General features: G+C 39.9%; 1 long non-coding RNA gene across 1 annotated transcript; it reads left to right on the top strand.

Annotated features, from left to right (window-relative positions):
* The first annotated feature begins 435 nt into the window (after positions 1-435).
* On the top strand, positions 436-20989 carry LOC129524895 (uncharacterized). Its single transcript, XR_010135093.1, has 5 exons — positions 436-519; positions 2072-2347; positions 3405-3491; positions 13709-13799; positions 20877-20989. It is a non-coding gene; the product is annotated as an uncharacterized lncRNA (long non-coding RNA).
* Positions 20990-21285: the final 296 nt, after the last annotated feature.

Genomic DNA, 21285 nt, shown 5'->3' with positions numbered 1-21285 from the left:
ATGCTTCATTAGAAAAGGTCAAGGAAAATACTGGATGTGGGAAGCAAATGAGAAACCATATGAAGATAGGTGACCCAAGAAAGAACAGATCATATAGAGAATTTTTCAAGATAGCTTTATAAAAGGAAGTGTTGCAGCGGTATTTAAGGCAATCTTGATGGATAAATGTTGTTCTGGAAGAATATAGATGAAAATTGTTTGAAATGCTTGTTCCCCGGTGCCGTAAAGAGATAGCACTTGAACATAAATTTAACTTCCTCAGCAAGCCCATTTTTATACTTTCTGCAGAAAGGGAACACTCACCAGCAGTTTTGCCACGAGAGTACACCAGACAATGGAGACAGGGTCATTTATAACCTGACACAGCCACCCTGCTGCTGTGTCGGGTTTCCATTGGCTGGAACGGGACCTCACATTCTGTATTTGTCCCGATTGGCTAGCAACTTAGAACTTTTTAAAGGAGGCAAAGGCAGAGGAGAACAAAGGAAGGAAGAAGTAACTGGTGGATTGCTGAGAAAGGTAAAAACACCTTCAAATAAGGAAGAGGAACAGGCTATGACCTAATGCTTGCTTGGACCAGTATAAGCATGCCAGGGCAAATATTTAGGCTAAATTTTGGAAACTAAGAACATAAAGTACATTGATTTCTTTATTACAGCTAGCAGATATTTAAGAATGTCAGCACAGGTGTTTGAATAAATTTTGCTTCTAAGAGAAGTTACTATTTATTCCTAATTAGATGGGGAGGAAAGTCTTTGAAGAGGAACCTCTACTTTACTTTTTACAAAATGAAAGGGAGAAAGTGGTCAGGATTAAAACTTTCAGGCAGAGAAAAAAAGCTGAATAAATACATGGATATAGAGAACCTATGGACCATGTCCCAGGATGACTGGGGCATGGGAAATACGTAAGGACATCATTAAAAATAAGGCTGATATTCCTGTTGCAAAGATGGTGTTGAGTGCAGGAATGGCACAGTGTCAGAACAGCACTGTACAGAAGAATGATCTATACATAAATGAAAATCTTTTAGACTAAAGGGGAGACTAATTATCATTTTAGAAATTTAATTGTTTGCAAATCATTCACCATTTTGTGTAGTATTTTGAGATACTGTTGATTTTACAGAAAGTCTTGCTGGAATATTATGGACGTCCTTTTTCTTGATTAATTCGTTTCTGTTATGTTTATTTTACTATACGTTTCTTTATCATAAAATTATGGTTAATTAGAGTTGGTTGACTTTCTGCATAACTTGTCACTTGTGTGCATGTGTGTGTATGAGATAAAAATTAAAAAACACTATTAAATTTGTGGTCAAGCCTTTGGGAGCTGGTGGCAGGAACCGTGTGCACGAAGTGCTCATCTTCTGCTCCCAGGCATCTTCCGCTTCTCTTGGTCATTGTTTTAAAATGTACAATTAGTCGTGGCCTGTGGGCAGCGGGAAAAGTTCACCAAATTTGCATAAACAATATTTTTAATAATCAAAAGTCTTTTGAAAATGTTAGAAATCCAGTTAATATCCACAGTGTTGAATCCATGGAAAACCATGTCTACAATCAAAACAATGTGTTAAGCAGAGTGAACATATTTATTAACGATGTGAAATAAGCAGTGTATTTTATCTCTTCCAGAGTGCTTTCTAAGACAATCCCCAACTGAGCAACATTTAATGTGTTGATTATCAGCTATGTTGCAAGGTGCTGGGCTATGGAATACATACATCATACATACATACATACATACATACATACATACATACATACATACATACGAAGTAGGAGCACCTTTAAGGAGAGCACTGTAGTAAGAAAGATATATTTATAGACAATTAATGATAATGTATTTTGAAGTATTGTATTACAGATATGCACAAAATCATTGGGATCTGGTATTTACGCTAAAACTTACAAAAGTTTTGGACTCTTTTGAAATGTGCAGAAGAGCACACTCACAAGCCAAGACCAAAGTAAAAATCTAGAAATGACTTGAAGATGTTCATACCCACTCCCGCCTGTATTTTCATATCTATTTATTTGACATCATATTAAAAAACATTCCTGAATTTCAGCATTTCAGTGTGAGGCATCATCATGCAAGCTCTGTAAGAGAAGAGTAAGATCAATACTCCTACTTGTAAATGAAAGAGAAGAAAACAAAAACAAGCAAATTCCTTCTAAGGTGTGAGGAACACGAGTAAACAGAGAAATCACCTAAGGAGAAAACAGCAAGCAGATTTGAAACTGTGGCCACCAACGACACGAGGGAGCGCAAAACCCAGCCCACTTGCCAGGGAGGCTGGCAGAGCCCACACCCAGTCTGATGCCCTGGTCGGTTACATTCTGCTGTATGTTATTCCTGCACTTAGCTCATTCTATCACAAAGGCCAAGCTCTCAATGCCTGCAAAATGAGCCAGCAACAGGATTATTCTCATAGAAAATGGACCATTGACGGCTCAGTCGTTAAAGCCAATTCAGACGAATCATGTCTTCTTCCAAGTGCACAACTATCCCTAATGTGTAACTAATACATATTTGTGAAATGACTTATTACTGAAAATTAGGTTTTAGTAATTTGTAGTTATCAAAATAAATTCAGTTTGAACAAATGGAATATCAGACCATAAAAATTCATAGGATGTAAGAAAGAAAATAGTAAGAAAGGCAGATTTCTCATAAATATTATAAGTTTCATGATGGTTCTATGCTTATAGTTCTGAAAATATGTAAGCAAACATCTTAAAGATCAGTGAGAAAAATGCCCTTTTGGATATATTAGAGAACAATTCAAGGAGAAAAAAAAATCACCAATTCAATGGTGAATTTGAATGGTGAATATTATCACCATTCAAAAAAACAGGGTATCATTAATATACAACCACGATCCTATTAATATCTACTAATTGTGGGAAAACATGATTGGAAATGGAAACAAAAAATGCAATATGAGATTGGTGGGAAATTTATGTTTTACCATAGGAAAAAAGTGAACGCAAATTATGTTGTTCTTTCAGGATGTACACTTCTCCCGCTTACGACCGATTAGTGAATAAGGTCCACAGGGATTATGTGAATCCTGGGCAGGTCCTGAGCTACTCAGCATTGAACAGCATTCGAGGCCACTGCAGTGGAGCCACTCTCATCAGTAACAGGTGTATTCTCCCCGGTCTTCATCCTAATACCGAGCAAGTGGGATCTTGTAAGCATGTGGTTTTTCTGCCTTTTCCTGGCAATTGTCAGATTTGTACTTACGTAGCACCCAGGAGTACATTATTGTTTCCAAGGAAAGGAAATGGCACATCTCTTTGACATTGCAAGATCTGACCCACTGCTTTAATTAGCATTTTTACAGAAAATAATCTGAAATGACAGCCAGTCTTTCCTACTTCCTTTCTGCACTTCAGTTTTGAAGCAGCGTTCAAAATCAGTTGTGGATCAAGTCAAGATGAACTTTGAAACAATACTTTAAATACCCCTGGATGATTTTGAAGGTATTTGTAAGTGAGAATAATTCATTCTGTTTTAAATCATAAAATCAACTTCCCCCAAATGCAACATGTGAGTTAAAAGAATCATACCCTTTTTTAAAAAAAACTTTGATGGCGTCCAGCCAGAAACTACCTGCTCATAATTTGCTGAAATCTACATAGCTCATCATTTCACGTTGTAAACTCCATTGCACATAGAACACATAGCTAAAGCCGAGGAGCCTGCTAAATGCACATATTTGCCATTGGGCTGGTCCTGGCCTTTAAATGTGGCACGCCCATTCCACAGAAGAGAAGGTCAAACTGCTTTGAATTTGAGAGACTCAATCCTTTATTTCCATCAGACTTCCAGAAAAACAGTGACCTGAAATGGCAGAGGGGTTCCTCAATCCTTGTAGACAAAATATGAACAACCAGGCTTCTCTCTCTTCCAATGGAACGTAGATGGAAAAAAGCAAACCACAGCCGCCTACATTTAGGAGAAGCTTTTATTTATCTCATTATCAAGATCCTTTTAATTTGCTAAGAGTTTCTTATGGCAAACAAATACCTCTTACCCCCCACTTCAGAGAATGCAGGAACAGATGAAAGGAAAGTGTAATGGTTTTGATCTCATTAGGACATCGGCATTAGTGGGGCAGCAATTATAAAAGTAATTGACTCTGCTTCACCCGGCGTCGGGAGGGAGTCATTCTGAAGACCCATCGTGCTCCGAGGTTGGGCTGTCATCCTTCATCTTCTGCTGTGTGCCCATGTGTTAGGTTTTCATCCCTCAAAGGCATTCAGTCTTTCTCTGGGACTCAAAGTGCAGCATAAGAAATATCTAGGAGTGTTGATTATTGCTGCCTGGGATTGACTGTTCAGATACAGCTCCATCAGGGAAACCAAATATGTTGCTGCTACCCTGACATTTTTGTGTTTTTCTACCTGATCATCTGTATAGGACAAGGGAATTTCTTCTCTGTGGTGACCTGTCATGAATTAATGATCCCAGCATACCCAGTAAAGTTTTTAATGTGCAGTATGGGTTAATTCATAAGACATGGTCTGACTCAGGTTTGTTTATACAAAAATGTGCTCTGTCCACACCAACATGGCACATGTATACATGTGTAACAAACCTGCACGTTGTACACATGTACCCTAGAACTTAAAGTATATATATATATATATATATATATATATATATATATATATATATATATATATATAAAACTAGTTATTGGGCACTATACTCTCTACCTGGGGTTGTACCCCAACTCTCAGCATCACACAATATACCCATGTAACAACCTGCACATGTACTCTCTGAATCTAAAATAAAAGTTGAAATTATTAAAAAAAGTTCTCTGTCTACTATGAATTTATATGACCCATGTTTTTCAGTAACCTTTAATTTTAGAATAGTTTTCAATTCATAGAAAATGTTTAAGATACTCCAGAGGGTTCCCATGCACTCTGTATCCAGTTTGTGTTATTGATAGTGTGTTTTTAGGGTATATTTGCCACAAGGGAACCAATATGGATGTGTTCATCTTTACTAAAGCTCATATTGTATTCTTGTTTCCTCATTTTTGTCCCCCATGTCACCTCTCTGTCTCGGGATCCCATGAAGGACACTGGGTGACTTTGAGCTGTCATGTTTCTGAGGCTGTTCTTGGCTATCACAGATTCTCAGACTTTCCTTGCTTTCAATGACGTTGACAGTTTCAAGGGAGACTGGTCAGGTGCTTGGTGGATTGTCACTCAAATGGAGCTTTTCTGATGTCTTTCTCATAATTAGGCAGGAGCTAGAGACATTTGGGAGGAAGACCACAGAGGCAAAGCGCTGTTCTCATCACGGCACATCAAGGCCACACCAAGGCGACTTAGCGTTGTTGGGGTTGATCTTGATCCTGGCCTCGGGTTGTGTTTGTCACATTTCTCCACTTAAAGTGGTTCTTTTTGTTTCTCTTTCTCCTTGTCCACCTTTTGCTCTTTAAAAGAAAGTTGATGTGAGACTCTCACACTTCAGGAATGGAGAGTTGTCCTCTGCCTCCTTGAGGGTGAAATATCTTTGGGAACTACTTAGAATTATTTTGTATGGGAGTTTTATTTTTCAATCAATAAATAGAGACCTATAAGTTGATCTTGTTTATTTATTTATATGGTCAATCATTTATATATATCACTGTGGACTTGTGAATACTGATGTTAGACTTTGGGTTATATTCCAATACTATTTTATTTATTTTGTTCAAATTTTCCAGATTTGACCACTGAGAGCTTTTATGACTGGGCCTATGTCCCTTTGATATAATCTCATTGTTGTTTTGTGTCTGGGAATTTTTTTGGTTTGTTTTGTTTTGGGGGCTACACACTACTTTTTGGCACTACAAGGTGTGCCAGGCTCATGTGGTTTGTTCCCTGCCCCAGTCCTAGGATCAGCCACTTCTGGAAGGATCCTGGTTTCTTTTATTGGAGAACAGTATTCAAATCCATGATTATGGCTGGGCGCAGTGGCTCATGCCTATAATCCCAGCACTTTGGGAGGCCAAGGCAGGTGGATCACTTGAGGCCAGGAGTTCGAGATCAGCCTGGCCAACATGGCAAGACCCTGTCTCTACTAAAAATACAAAAATTAGCCTGGTGTGGTGGTGCACATCTGTGGGCTGAGCTACTTGGAAGATGGAGGTTGCAGTGAGCCAAGATTGCACCCCTGCACTCCATCCTAAGCAACAGAGTCTCGAAAAAATAAAAAAAAAGAGAAATGTGTTAAAAAAAAATTCATGATCAGCATTCCAGTTGTGCTCCTTGTTACTGGAGCATTCTCATCCTGCAGAACAAGAAAATGTATGTGTGTGTTCTAATCCATGTACCTATAAATACCTCCAAATATTTTATATGTATCAAAGAAAATATGAGACTCCTGCTGTCCCCACTCCATTCCATTGCCCCGTGCACTATGGCCGTGCCTTTGTCTGTGAGCTCCCACTCTTCAGCTGGAAACCTGCTCCCATCACCCGCCATCCATTCATTAATTACCTCCCTCCCATACCCATCACCCACCATCCATTCATTAATTACTTCCCTCCCATGCACACGCAATGTGGTTTTAGGGTGTTGGCTGGCACCCCTGTGGGAAACCACTTTATCAATCAGAGCACAGTGCTTGTGTGCAGTTCCCTTTGCCTTCAGTCTTCAGAATCTACTCATTTTCAATGTCTTTAGGTCAGCACCTCTGTCCCCTTGCAGTGAGGTTGTTTGTAATGTACATTTGTAGAAGGTTTTGTCCCCATCTACATTCTATCAAGGGTTTTCTCAACCTCATACATTATTTGCTTTTAATTTTTACTCAATAAGTTTCATTCTTTGTGCCATAAGTTTCTCCAGGCTCTGAGAAGGGCATAGCATCACAAATCCATGATCACAGTAATATGCAGAAGAATATCACAGCCTACAATGCTAAAACTCTATTTTCTATGCCATATTAATGATTGTTGTAAATTAATTCTTTTTGGAGGGTGGGGGGGCCCTTAGCCAAATTTAGTGATTTGAAAATCTCTTTCACTGTGATTCAGAAAGTTTGATTTGATAAAATGCTTTTATTTTAGTCTGATGTTTTTGCTAAAGGGAACCAAATAAATGCAATGAATCCTTGGAATTGACTCAAAGGCCCAAAAGGGTCAAATGACAAAGAACTGGTCTCCTACAACGTCTCTGAGAACAAGCTCTAAGTGGCTCATTCCAGACAAGGAGCACTCGTATGTAAGCAGAGACGTCATCGTAGGGCAGCAGGAAGTTTCATATCCCTAGAACCTAGGAAGCTGTGACACGACATTTACTCTTCATCATTTTGCTTTGTTTTTATATAGAACTAGTATCAGGAGACCTCCCTTTATTTAACACTACTCAAAAATATGACATATGATAGGCATAATTACTGGGATTTTGGAGTGCATTCTAATTTAATTTTTTATAGCTTTTTTTTTTTTTGAGACAGAGTCTCACTCTGTCTCAGGCTAGAGTGCAGTGGCACAATCATGGCTCACTGCAGCTTCAACCTCCTGGGCTTAAGGCATCCTTCTGCATTAGCTTCCCAGGTAGCTAGGACTACAGGTGTGTGCCACTACCCCCAGCTAATTATTTTGTTATTATTTTTGTATAGAGATGGCATCTCACTTTGTTGCCCATGCTAGTCTTGAACTCCTGGCCTCAAGCAATTCCCCTGCTTCAGCCTTCTAAAGTGCTGGGATTACAGGCACGATCCACCATGCTGGGCTCCCCTTATAATGTCTGAGCAAAGTTTTCCTTTATAGCAAGAGAACAGACCTCCACCTACATATGTAACTGTAGGATATTTAAAAGTACGTTATATTACGTGATGAGGAGGCCAAGTTATAAATCAGGCCCAAGTGGAGAAAACCCCATAGCAGCATTTGCAGGCAACACCTTCCGTAGACAGCTCCAATGACTGGGAGACCCAGCGTGTGTGCATGAAGCCACTTCAGAAGGAAAAGGTGAGGTGGAAACATTGCGTCTCTAAGCATGCGAGTAGCAAAGACTTGACCTCCAAGGCTTTCACTGACAAACAGAATTCCAGGAATAGATACAGACAGATGACTCACTTTTAGAAAAGAGCTCCTGAGAGCATTCCCATTACTGTGGCCGGAATCTGCCCCCTGGAATCTGCTCCATGACTGGGACAGGCATCACATGAAAAGCAGCCTTTGGAGCTCTGGCTATCCGGCTTCTCGGACACTCGAGAGTGTAGACCACATCAGTGCATCTTCCTCTTGGGTTCTGAGGCTGACACTCCAGAGTGTAGACAGCATCAGTGCACCTTTGTCTTGGCTCTAAAGCTGACATTGCAGAGTGTAGACAGCATCAATGTGCCTTCCTCGTGGGATCTGAGGCTGTGCCTTATTGCTGGATCTAAAAAATTCTACTCAGTTTGTCAGAGGCCTCTGTGTCTAAGAGGTGGCTTTCACATTATTTGAATTAATTTAGATCTCCTGCAGCCAGAACCTTCAGGATTTCTAGTCTGCCACGTAGAGAGATAGCCAGATCTCTTCTGTTTTTTCTATCAAAGACATCTTAGTTTTGTGCTTAACAGTCATACTTGGTTATGTTTTTCTTAGTCCAGCCATTTACTTTAATACAGTCTTGCTTGTTTTCCCCCAATAATTTTAGTTCCTCTTGCATGTTATTTTCTGTTTTAAATGCCTTTTATAATATTTTCTGATAATTCATTTATCTGAACTACAGGGCTGCACTTGTTTCTGCTGATCTTGATTTCTTTTTTTAATCTTGGTGGCTGGCTCCCTGGAGTCAGAAGCTTAAGTGGCCTGGAGAGATCCATCATCCTGGGGAGAATATGAATTGACTTCCATGATGTGAGCCTAGGGGCATCGTAGACCCAGAATCAACCTCATGTCTCTACTTGAGCTTTTCTGAACCAAAAACATCAGTAAAATTTGACTTTGAAACCCTTGAGACAGTTTTTGGGGATCTTTTGTTTGTTTATTTGAAGTTGAGAAAAAAAACATTCTTACATGCAGAACCCAGAGATGTTTTTGTTCTGTCTGGGCGGAACAGGCCCACCGGCCCTTTCCCAAGGAGGTTTTCACTGTGACCTTGGCTGTATTTTGGGTCTCACTTTCATTCTACACTTGTACCACCTCTGTGTCTTTTCCTGTGCGCTCTTTCTGTAGATTGAAAGCCAGACCTCTAAGACACCAAGGGCAGCCAATGCCCCAAGGTGGCAAAGTGCCAAAAATTGTGTTCTGTCTTTGCTTCCTGTGAGATTCTTGCCCTTGGGAACTTCCCTGTTCAGTCCAAGTTGAGGATTGTACTTGACAGACTTTAAAAAATCTTTTATCTGACACTTTGAGGTCTTTCGTAGTAGGAAAACTTTCAGAGTGTTATTTTTGGTTGCATTGTTTTTGAACATCATCGATTTTATTTTCAAATGACCACCTTAGATTGTTGCCCATGAACTCTTTGACAGATGATAAAGGAGGAGACACAGAAGAGTTAAGTGGGCTGCTCCAGCTTCTGCATTGATTAGTTTTCAATTCTAAACTCCTTCTCAAAGCTCTCGGCCTCTGCTGCCAGTTGCATCTCCACCACATCACGGTGTGTACTCAACACGCCAAGTCCAGGTGGGTGCGAAAGTGGACGACCCTCGTCTACTCTAGGGAGGCCCAAAGGCTGAGAGGTGCACTTTGACCGTAGCTATTGCCGTCTCAGTGTATCTTCCCATGGATTATGCATGGATTTCAAGATACAAGAAGAGCGAGTTTCCAGTGGAGAAGCCTGGCAGACAATGGCACGATCAGATATCTGAAGTCTACATCACCAGGGTGGGGGCCTCCAGCCATGAACATCCCTGAGCAGGAGACTAAGGGGTTCACCCCACGACAGCAGACTTTCTGCCAAAAATATCCAATTGTAAAGCAACACCAGGCAAACCCAAATGGAGGAATGTCTTATAAAGTCACACATGCACTCCAAACGGGTCACAGCCCAGAAAGAGAAAGGAGGAGAGGAGGCAGGGCCACACCAGCCTGAGCCAGAGAGCACCACAAACCAGGAAAACTTTCCATAAAGTGTGGTACTGGGACCATGGGTGGGGTGTGATAAGGAGCTGTGATTTACATAATAATATTCAATCAAAGTGAACATGCTTTGTTTTGATGATGCTTTGGGTTATAAAAGAGAGTATCTTTTATTTTATTAATGGAATAAAAATGAAGCATGCCTCCAACTTCATATCAAATAAATCAGACAAAAAATCATATATATATATATATATATATAATCAAATATATCAGTCATGTGTGTGTGTGTATGATGAGAGGGGAGAGACAGAGATAGATAGATAGAGCAGAGATGGGGAGAGAACAAGTGAGGAAAAATATAAAAATTGATGGATTTGGGTAAAATACATGCTCTAGTTCCTTTTGGTATTCTCAGACTTTCTGTCTATGTTTGAAACCCTAAAAATGTAAATAAAAGTTAATAACAAATTATATGAGAGGAAAACAAATTGAGCACACAACCAGTGTGTCAAGCTCTGGGACTTTCATCCCCAAAATGGCCCCATTTCCTAATTTGCACAAAAGCTTTTGAAGCCCAGGAATTGCTCTGTGCTCTGCTCTGAGGCTCCTAGAATTAATCCATTCATTAAATAAATGATCATGAGCTCTTGTAACATGCCAGGCCTTTTTCTAAGCTCTCAGCATAGAACAGTGAACAGCATTGACAAGGCTCCTGCTTCTATTGGAGTTTACATTCCAGCAGACAGTGACAGAAATCAATCACATAGAGGAATATTTATAGAGTCTCTAACGGTAATGATTTCTTAAAAGAAAGATATACTATGGCAAGGAGATAGACAATCGGTGCAAAAAATTCAATTTTTGTGTGTGTGATGGATAAGGAACACTCACTGATAAAATCATGGTAAAAATAGAGATTGTGAGCAAATATGAAGACTTGTGGGGCAAGAGTATCCCAGGCAGAGGAAAGACATAGAGAGTAAGCATGCTTGCTTTGTGTTAAGGTGAAGGAAGGAAGGAAGGAAGGAAGGGGAAAGGGAGGGGAGGGGAGGGAGGAAGGAAGGGAAGGAAGGAAGGAAAGGAAGGAAGGAAGGAAAGGAAGGGAGGATTGAAGGAAGGAGGAAGGTGAGGGAGGGAAGGAAGGAAGGAAGGAAAGGGAAGGAGGGAGGAAGGAAGGAAAGAAGGAAGGGAGGGAGGGAAGGGGAGGAAGAGAGGGAGGAAAAGAGGAAGGAAAGGAGGAAGGGAGGGATGGAGAAAGGAAGGAAGGAGAGAAGAAGAGATGAAAGGAGGATTGAAGGAAGGAGGAAGCAAAGGGAGGGAGGGAAGGAAGGAGGGAAGGGAGGAAGGAAGGAGGGAAGGGAGGAAGGAAGGAAGGAGGGAAGGAAGGAGGGAAGGGAGGAAGGAAGGAAGGAGGGAAGGAAGGAAGGAAGGGAGGAAGGAAGGAAGGGAGGGAGGGAGGGAGGAAGGAAGGAAGGAAGGAAGGAAGGAAGGAAGGAAGGAAGGAAGGAAGGGGAAGTGGGAAGAAAAGCAGAGGGCAGGGACTGCCGGAACCTTGTGTGAATCACCCAGGGCAGAGGACTCCATCCTTCGCTCTGTATTTGCATCTCCCGAGGAGCTTTTAAAAATATCAGTGTCCAGGTGCCATGACTCGGGGTTCTGATTGAATTCATTCGTGCTTGGTAATTAGCATCTATATTTTTCACAGGCTTCCCTAGACTGATTCTAAATTGTGGCTGGGGTGAGATTCATGAATCACTGCCGCTTAGGCTGTAGTATTTCATTTTTATTCTGCGTGTGATGGGAACCTCCAGATTAGGAGCTGAGGAATGACATAGTCTGACTTGCCTTTAAAAGCACCCTAGAGAGAACTGACTGGGGAATAAGGTTAGAGGTTAGGACAGTGTGGCAGTCAGAGAGGCTGGGTGCTGGTTTGAATTGGGTGGTTCCTGGAGCAGTCATGAGAATGGTTAGGGATCTGGATGGCTTCTTACCACAGAGTCGCTCTGCTATGCACTCGGGGGACCGGAGGCTTTTCTTCCCGCCAAGTCTGTGTGTTGAATCCTAATCCCCGATACGATGGCATTTTGGAGATGGGGCCTTTGTGGGGTAACGAGGATTAGATGAGGTTGTGATTGCAGAAAACTCAAGGGATTGGTGCTTCCATGAAAATATGCCCCAGAGAGTTCTCTCCCCCATTCTGCCATGTGAGGGACACAGGGAGAAGGTGCCATCCGTGAACCAAGAAGCCAGCCCTGCACGGACCCTGAATCCGCCTGCATCTTGATCTTGGACCTCCAGCCTCCAGAGCTGTGAACAACAGGCGCCTGCTGTTGTAGCTTCCTGTCTGCGATACTCGGTTCTAGCATCTCAACAGACCAAGACACGCTCCAATTTGCCAATGTTTGAAGTAGGGCATGTGAGGAAAAGGGCATGAACCTCCGCCATTCTCTGAACAACAACGTTTTTGCCATTTCCTAAGACACAGCAGAGCTAGGGAGAAGAAAGTTGGTGCCTGGGATCAATACTTTAGTTTTGGACATAGTAAATTTAAGAGATCCAAGTCAGAAGTCAACTAGCCCAGGGGAATGAAGAAAACTGAGCCCATTAGTCTAGAAAATTAATATTTACACATGATTCATTCGAAGAACTAGGAAGGCTCGTGCTGACTCTTACTTCTCCTGAAATTGCATTTTCACTCATAGAATAAAGGCAGTTTATGAAATAAGACATATTATTAATTTCTTCAACTTTTTTGTAATTTGTAATATATGTGATGCATCATAAACTTTCATTTCAGTATGAAAATGTGTTTCTGTATTATTTTCTTTGAATAGCAACAAAACGACAGAAAACAAGTCGCTAAGATAATTATTTGGGAATTCTATTTAAAGACTATCTTTTGAAGAAGTGGAGATCTGACTCATAAGTTGTTTTCTATACAGCATTGCATTAAAGCCTCAGGACTGCCTTAAAAAGATAGGTTTGGAACTTGCTGACCTCTGGCAAGCCCTCTGTAATCCGTACCATGCTGAATTCTTTCACCGAATTCTAGCACCCGAGGAGCCCCTGTCGGAGGAGAAGGTCTGGGGTCATTGCTAACCGACCGACAGCCAGGGTGTGGTTGAGGCAGCTATTTGCAGGTTCCACAAGGACCCTGCTTTATGGCATCTGTAGTCTCTGCCCATCCAGTTCCAAGACCAACTTCACCACAGTCTAAAAGCGGAGTTTTGATGAAATTGTATTAATCAAAACCCAAAGTGAATTCAATTTTAATGTCCTTTTTTCAGAATAAATATTCTGACATATTCTTCAGTAGCACAAATTGAAGTTTTAATACAAAGAAACAGGAAAACCACCAGTGTGTTCTGAGTAAGGACAGCTTTGACCCAACTTATCTCATCAGAAAAGTAGACATCAGTGACTCAGCAGTCTCGTCAGAAAGCTGTCACTCAAATTCACTGGCACTGCTGCCGTTTTGCCCAATACTGAGGGTTCCACACGGTTCATGTCACCTCATGAACTAACAACAATTTAATACTGAAGAATACGAGGAAATAATGTTCACATAATATCAAATTATAGCCACAGGTTCAAGCATTCACTGAAATGTCTTAATCTGTTCCTAAGATTGTGTTACTTCCAGTTTATTAGTGGTTTGTTTATTCCATCATCTGTTAGCTCCCTGCAGCATTTTTTAGAAGGTACCAAATAAGAAAAATGTGGATGAAGATGGAGAAAGCATACAAAACTTTTACACACTGGTTTGAAGGTAGTACTATTTATTTTGTTTATTGGTAAACACCTTAATCTAGTTCACTAGCCACTAATGGGCTGCAGAAATAGATTGGTGCAAAAGTCATTGCGGTTTTGGCCTTTTTTTTTTTTTTGACACAGAGTCTCACTCTGTCGCCCAGGCTGGAGTGCAGTGGCACGATCTCAGCTCACTGCAAGCTCTGCCTCCTTGGTTCACACCATTCTCCTGCCTCAGCCTCCCAAGTAGCTGGGACTACAGGTGCCCGCCACCACGCCCGGCTAATTTTTTTTTTTTTTGAATTTTTAATAGAGATGGGGTTTCACTGCGTTAACCAGGATGGTCTCGATCTCCTGACCTCGTGATCCTCCCGCCTCAGCCTCCCAAAGTGCTGGGATGACAGGCGTGAGCCACCACGCCCAGTCGGCCATTACTTTTAATGACAAAAACTGCAATGACTTTTGTACCAATCTAATACATTAGAAATAGCCATTTCTGAAAGGTAAACATGTAGGTTTCACGGAAAAGACACTGTGTGGCGTGTGGCATTAGGTAGCATGTGCTTTGCTTACCAGCTTGTCTTAACAATCAGGTGAGGTGACCCGGTACAGGCATCTGCAGACTGGCTTCAGGACTAGGCAAAACACCTAATGTCTTGAAGCCTCAGTTTCTAGATCCTTACCTGCAAAATGAAAAAGAAGCATAGTATGGGAATCATAGATTTTGTATGAATTACATGGAGAAACGTGAAGTGCTTAGCAAAATATCTAATATAAGGTAAGTTTCCAGCATGTTTTAATAAACTCATAAATCATCTCACAAAAATTGATATGCATGTTACCTTTACAAGTATGGAATAGTGGCTTAGGGAAGCAAATTGAGTTATTTGAAGTCCAACATGTAGAATATGACACCTAAAATCCAATCGAGGTCTATACACCTGCACAGCCTCTGTTCTGTACACCATACCTCAGTGGTTCTCATGAGCATTCAAGGATTCCACCCAAGAATGTTTGAAATAGCCTGCAAGTTCCAATGGTAATCTGGTATATAGTTTCTTTCATAACAAGAAAGAATATTTACTTTTGCTTTGATATTTTTTGCTAAAAAATGTTTTCCCTGTAGTTTTAATTATAAGTTAATATATGTGACAGAATAATTTAACATCAAAAAATTCAAACATCTCAGTGCTGCAGGCAGTACTTCTTAAGATACTCTTTGAATATTTTGATAATATTGGAAGCAAATATACCACACTAGAATTGATTTTTTAGCATTGGAAATCGCCCCATATAGCAGCCTGTTGCAGAGAACAGGTGCAAATACCTGGATAGTCGGTGGTCTGCACCCAGCGTCAGAGCACCCTGGTCAACTGCACTCTTGGATGTGAAGTATATACAGATGCCAATCTGTGCCATATCTGCAGCTCTCTGACTGGCCAAGCTGCGACCACCTTCATCCTTGCAAGTCTGGCATTTCCCAGTGTTTTTAAAGCAATTGTTACAGCCCTTGACAAATATAGGATCTGCTGGCCAAGGAACTTCATTTCTAAAACTCACACCTTCATTTCACACCTTCATTTCTAAAACTCACACTCAAACTCAACCAGCATAACCTTGAAGGCACTAGGATGTGTTTTGGAATCCCATAATAAAGACATTAACTTGGCAGAAACAGAGGGACACATTTGTGGCCAGGGGTGCTAGAATAAAGCAAGCTAACTCTGACTTCTGGGTTCCTTGCAGCCAAAAAGGGACTTCAAAAAAGCCTTCCCCTTTAACTCCATGTTCAAAATTGTCCTTGAAAATCAAGGCAACAGCACCAAGCCTTCAACCTATTCCTTTTTAACGCCTAAAATGCAATTATTGCCCATTGTGCTATTTTCAAGCAGGTGATAAAATATCTGGATACTCAGCATGTTCACAAACCCCAAACTGATCATCCTGCTACATTTTTTTCCAAATAATATACAGCAGGCATAAATTTCATGTTGAAAATTTCATTTAACAGGATTTCCACATATTTTACTAATTTGTGTTGACTTAGAAGAACACGTGATAGTTGTGATCCTTGGCGACCTTGGTATACCACTGTTTTATCAGCGAGTTAAAATTTGTAATAATTTAAAAAACATTTCAGAAGCAATGTTCTAAGATACGTTTTAATCTTGGTTACACTTTACTCTCTCTCTCTTTTTTTTTTTTTTTTTTTGAGACAGAGTCTTGCTCTGTTGCCCAAGTTGGAGTGCAGTGACATGATCTCAGCTCACTGCAACCTCCACCTCCCGGCTTCAAGCGATTTTCCTGCCTCAGCCTTCTGAGGAGCTGGGATTACAGGTGTGCGCCACCACACTTGGCTAATTTTAATATTTTTAGTAGAGACAGGGTTTCACCATGTTGGCCAGGCTGGTCTAGACCCCCTGACCTCAAGTGATACACCCACCCCGGCCTCCCAAAGTGCTGGGATTACAGGAGTCAGCCACTGTGCCCAGCTGCATTTTACTTTTGATTTTGCTGCAAAAGATAGTGAAACTTTGAGATTTTTAATCTAAGCAGTTGGCCTACAAATGTAGAGCTATATCCTTCAAATGCCTGAAAAGACAATGTTTTTTTTTTCCTTTTCATCAGTTCAGCTGTTATAATGTCTGTGTTTACTATTAACATTTCTGTTTTAAAAGCCAGATCTGGAGGATTTTCATGACTAGTTTAGATCTGTCACTGGATCCTACATGGAATAGTTGTGCAATCCTCGCTGAGCTGCTACTGGCAGCTGTCTTTGGAACAATGTACAAATGGAAACTGCTTAAAACAATAGCCTGAAGCAATTACATGCCAATAACCGCTCAGAGTCTACCACACCTGCTTTCCATCCATCCTTATTAACAAGCCTAATTCAAAATCAGAATTGATAGGAAGTGAACTAACCATTACCAGCTGGTACATGCAGATGTCTAAACAAATGTCATTGAGGTGGGAAACCTGGATTTACTATAACCTGCAAATATGTGCGTTGCAAGTTCAGAACCTTTTTTGCTCCATCGTGTTGGAGCCAAGATGATTTTATGTTCAACGTGCAAGCGTCTACTTTCTTCTGGAGTGAGAGAAGGAACATTTATAAAGCAAATTGATCTGTGCAAATCAAGGCTTTTCCTATTTCAGGACCTTTCTGTATTCCTGATCCAGTCTCTAGAGATAAACAATTTTTAGCATCCCATCTTTGAAAGGGGTTCGGGAACAGACCAATTTAGTGTGTAAAAACAGCGTTAATGACACTCATGATCTTCCCAGCTGTGAGGAATGGGACACATTATCTGCAGAAATAATGGCATATGTGAGTATTAAGGCTGTGTTAAAAATACTCACAAACATATCTATCATTCACGTTTCAATATTTTCTCAACTGAGAACAGCCTTCAAAGAGAGACAGAAGGGAATGCTATCAAATAGTCCTCCTTTGCAGCTCACAACTGGGTTTTCGCCAGGGCAAGCCGTTGTGCATTTCTTGAAGTCAGGTGCTCTGCTCAACAGAAGGTGTGCTGAATAACGTCACAGGCTCTGTTCCCGGGAGACATGGAAGGTGAGAACCATGGAGGGGAAAGGACAGAGGATCGAATGAGAGCGCATGGGTCAACCACAAACCTTTCCATTCTTTACAAATTGGAAATCTTTAAAAAAATATTTTTAATATGTTAGACACTTTTTTTATGAGAGGAGTCATTTTGTTCTCATTCCATATGGTTTCAGAAGTGAAGGATCACCAATATTAGAACCTATGTGTGCATTATGTGGGTGCACCTGCAACTGCATAGTTTTTATTCAGTGTATAACAAGACACAGAGTCTTGCTCCAAAAGTCTTTAAACCATCAGAATGATGATACCAGATCATAGTGATTATATAGATAGCCTACTATAATTAGTTAATTCTTTAAATGTCTATTTTACAGGAAAAGTGAAAACACAAAACAACAGTATTTAGAAGTGAAGAAAGTTATTGACCAAAATGCTCATGGGGGAAAAAAACCAGAAATGTTAACAATGCAAGGACTTAGAGAAGCTGAAAATATTGCTTTTCTTCCTGATGGCTTATGTTTGAGGAACTGCCTCTTCTGGGAAGCCTTCCCTGGTTGCCTCATTTAAGAGCAAACTTCTCCCTCCTCACCATCACTGTTTCTCTTGCTCTGTTTAATTTCCTCCCTCATCCTCATCACTTTCTGAAGCCAGATAAGTGTTTCTTTTCTTTACAGCTGGTTGATGATGGGTCTTTCCCACTAGAAGATAAACAACATGATCCAAAAAAATCCCCTTTCTAACACTACATCCCTAAAGGCTAAAGGAAAACCTGAAAACAGCCATTCAGCAAAATTAGGAATAAAAACCAATACAACCCCCAAATGCTTCTAAAAACTCATTGCTATCAATCAATGGATCTTGTTTTGTACATATTAACAAACAAAAAAGGGGCAGAATCTTTTTTCCTGCTAAGATACATTTTTCACTTTTTAAATGCTGTAAATCTCATGCCAATTAGTTTTAGTGCATGTCATTGATCAAGGGTTAAATTGAAACTGTGGCTTCTCCAGGGTTTTTGGCTATTTTTTGGAGAAAAGCAATTTCAGCATTCTGATGAGGGCTTTGCCATGCGAATTTGAGAAACTTTTAGCAACATTGATTACACTTTTTGCTTAAATCTGGACATGCAATTATTATCATTTCAACCATTTCAACAGAGAGAATTATCACGTTGTCAAATCCATTATTTTTATAAACTATGAGTAATTGGTAATTAGTATACCATAACAAAAATTGATATATAATTTTTCAAAAATCTCAAATATTGCTAAATTGTACTGTAGCTAAACAGAAAAGTGTTAATTCCATACATTTCACAGTAATACTGTTTGACTAAATCATTTAGAACTCTTTAAAACTGAGATCAGTAAGGACATCAGTAAGAAATGGTGAAAAGTACTACAAATATTAAGTTGATTTTGATGTTATTATTTGATATGGTTTGGCTGTGTCCCCACCCAAATCTCATCTTGAATTGTAGCTCCCAAAATTCCCACATGTCATGGGGGGGACCCGGTGGGAGGTAATTGAATCATGGGGGTGGGTCTTTCCTGTGCCGTTCTCATGATCATGAATAAGTCTCATGAGATCTGATGGTTTTACAGAGGGAAGTTCCCCTGCACAGGCTCTCTTGCCTGCAACCATGTAAGACTTCCCTTGCTCTTCCACCATGATTGTGAGGCCTCCCCAGCTCTGTGGAACTGTCGGTCAATTAAACCTCTTTCCTTTATAAATTACCCAGTCTCTGGTATTTCTTTATTAGTGGTGTGAGAACAGACTAATACCATTAAATCTCTTAAAGTGATTCACCTACCTTTTTATAGTAATAAAAATGATGATGACCATGATGACAATAAAATAACTAACACCACATGTGTCAGGGTCTCTTCCAAGCACTACCTGTTGCTGTGTATTTTTTGACACAAAGTTGGCTGTATGCATGTGTTGAGGTGTGCTTGTGGGTGCAATTGGTTTGTGATTATTGGCCGAGATCAAATCTGTGAGTCATCTGTTCTAGGGTACCTGACTTAATAAGGCCTTCCAAGGCACAGTGTTGTAGAATATTCTTTAATATTTTCCTCTACAGTGTTTATGGTATTCACTAATGACCCTGAAATTTATTTTGAACATTGTATTTAGTGAGGTTTCCCATTCTTGCCTAAATGGAGACCCACAATCTTTTCTGAATAACCCATCTTGTCCCCAGCTGATTAGAATCACCACCTTATGAAGTCTCATTTCCATTTATATACCAAGGTTGCATCACTAGTCTCCTCTGCAAATATGACTGAAAAATAGAAATAAGCAGAAAGGTGGGGGTGGTGAGGATAAAAGGGGGGAAGACAAGAAACAGAGGGGAAAAAGGGAATGGAAAAGAGGAGGTGAAGGATGTAAATTTAATGGGAGTTTATTCTCAGCCAGAATGTTTTCCAAGGGAAACAGAATTTCAAATAGTTAGGGGTCTTCCTCCATTCTAATTGAGATCAGCAATTGAATAAGATTATTTTTCCCTGATTATATATATGACATATGGCTCTAATAGGGAAAATATTAGATTTATAGTCAGGATATCCTAGTTCAAAATTTGGCCTTGCTCATTTGCAGAGCTTTAGTGAGAATCAGGTGATGTACAGCATGAGGCCATTTCTATATGTGCATTAGCAGAAATTGTATATTTTAGTTTTAAAGGTGATCAAATATATTGATATCATTGTCCTTTAAAAAGTAGCTAAGGACTAATATATATATATGTATATATATATGTGTATATATATGTATATATATATATATTTGAATATATTTGAAAACCACTAATGAGTCAAACATATCTATTTTAAATTCTGTGTAACTGGGCCTCATGACCCTTGCTAAGGCACTAAGACTGCTCCATTGGGGGATATATTAGTAATTTGAAGCAAAATTAAACCAAACTCTGCACAAAAGAGAGAAAGTGCCACATTAGACTCCTTTCCTGGCACAGTTGAGCAGGTACTTAAAAGCTTCAGGATTTGTGAGAGATTAACCACTAAGAGCTATCATCACTCAGTAATGAACAATAAATGTTAAAAACAGAAACCTTAATCCAAAATGTGGGTTCAAATTTACATTTGAACTCATTCTAGAATGTAAAATAATCCTATCCTATAACTGACGTATATTATTCTGTCTAAATTATTTATATTTTGCTCACAAACCGTCCATATTCATAAATATCATGTTTGGATTGATTTATTTTTGCCTTTATACAGCCTGTTCATCAAGCTCCCAGGCTTTTAATTAATCTGGATTTGGGGGTATAAATTCTTTGTGCTTTGATTAATACCAAACAGGCTTTATTTAATTAAAGAGACAGACTGGTGAAAGACATTTTAATCAAAAATTTCATATGCATACAGTACATCTGTATTTAATACTCGGAAAGGGGAAAAAACCCTGATTTATTGTATTTATTTTTTAAATGTTTGAATAAAGCAATAGTTCTATTTCCTGTGATGAAACCCTTTATGTTCCTCCTTCATCTTAAAGCTGTCACCGCGCAGAACATAAAGAACAGGCCAAGAGCAGTGCAGGCATCGACGACTTTCTCCATTCAGAGCCTCCGCGCATCCCAAATAAATAAACACATCAAAACGTGCAAATACTTCCTTAAGTTTTCTTGGTTCCGATCGCCCTGTTTAGGCCTCTTGCGGGTGTTATTTTTCACAAAATGTCAGTGAGGAAGTGAAACTCAATCCTAAAATTTAAGGGGCTCATCATGGTTTTGAATGCGTGATTTTATGCTGTTGAAAATGGGCAGCCTGTTAAAATCAGTATTTCATTCATAGACATCTTGATGAAAAGGTTTTCTGTAATTGCACTGAAATCCAATTGTTGTTTTAGAGCATGATTTAAATAACGTTTTCTTCATCAAGATACCGTGTAAAGCCACAGGGCT

The sequence above is a fragment of the Gorilla gorilla genome, chromosome 8 (assembly GCF_029281585.2).
Source record: "Gorilla gorilla gorilla isolate KB3781 chromosome 8, NHGRI_mGorGor1-v2.1_pri, whole genome shotgun sequence".
In the NCBI taxonomy this organism is placed as follows: Eukaryota; Metazoa; Chordata; class Mammalia; order Primates; family Hominidae; genus Gorilla; species Gorilla gorilla.
This window is presented reverse-complemented; position numbering and strand designations above follow the sequence as displayed.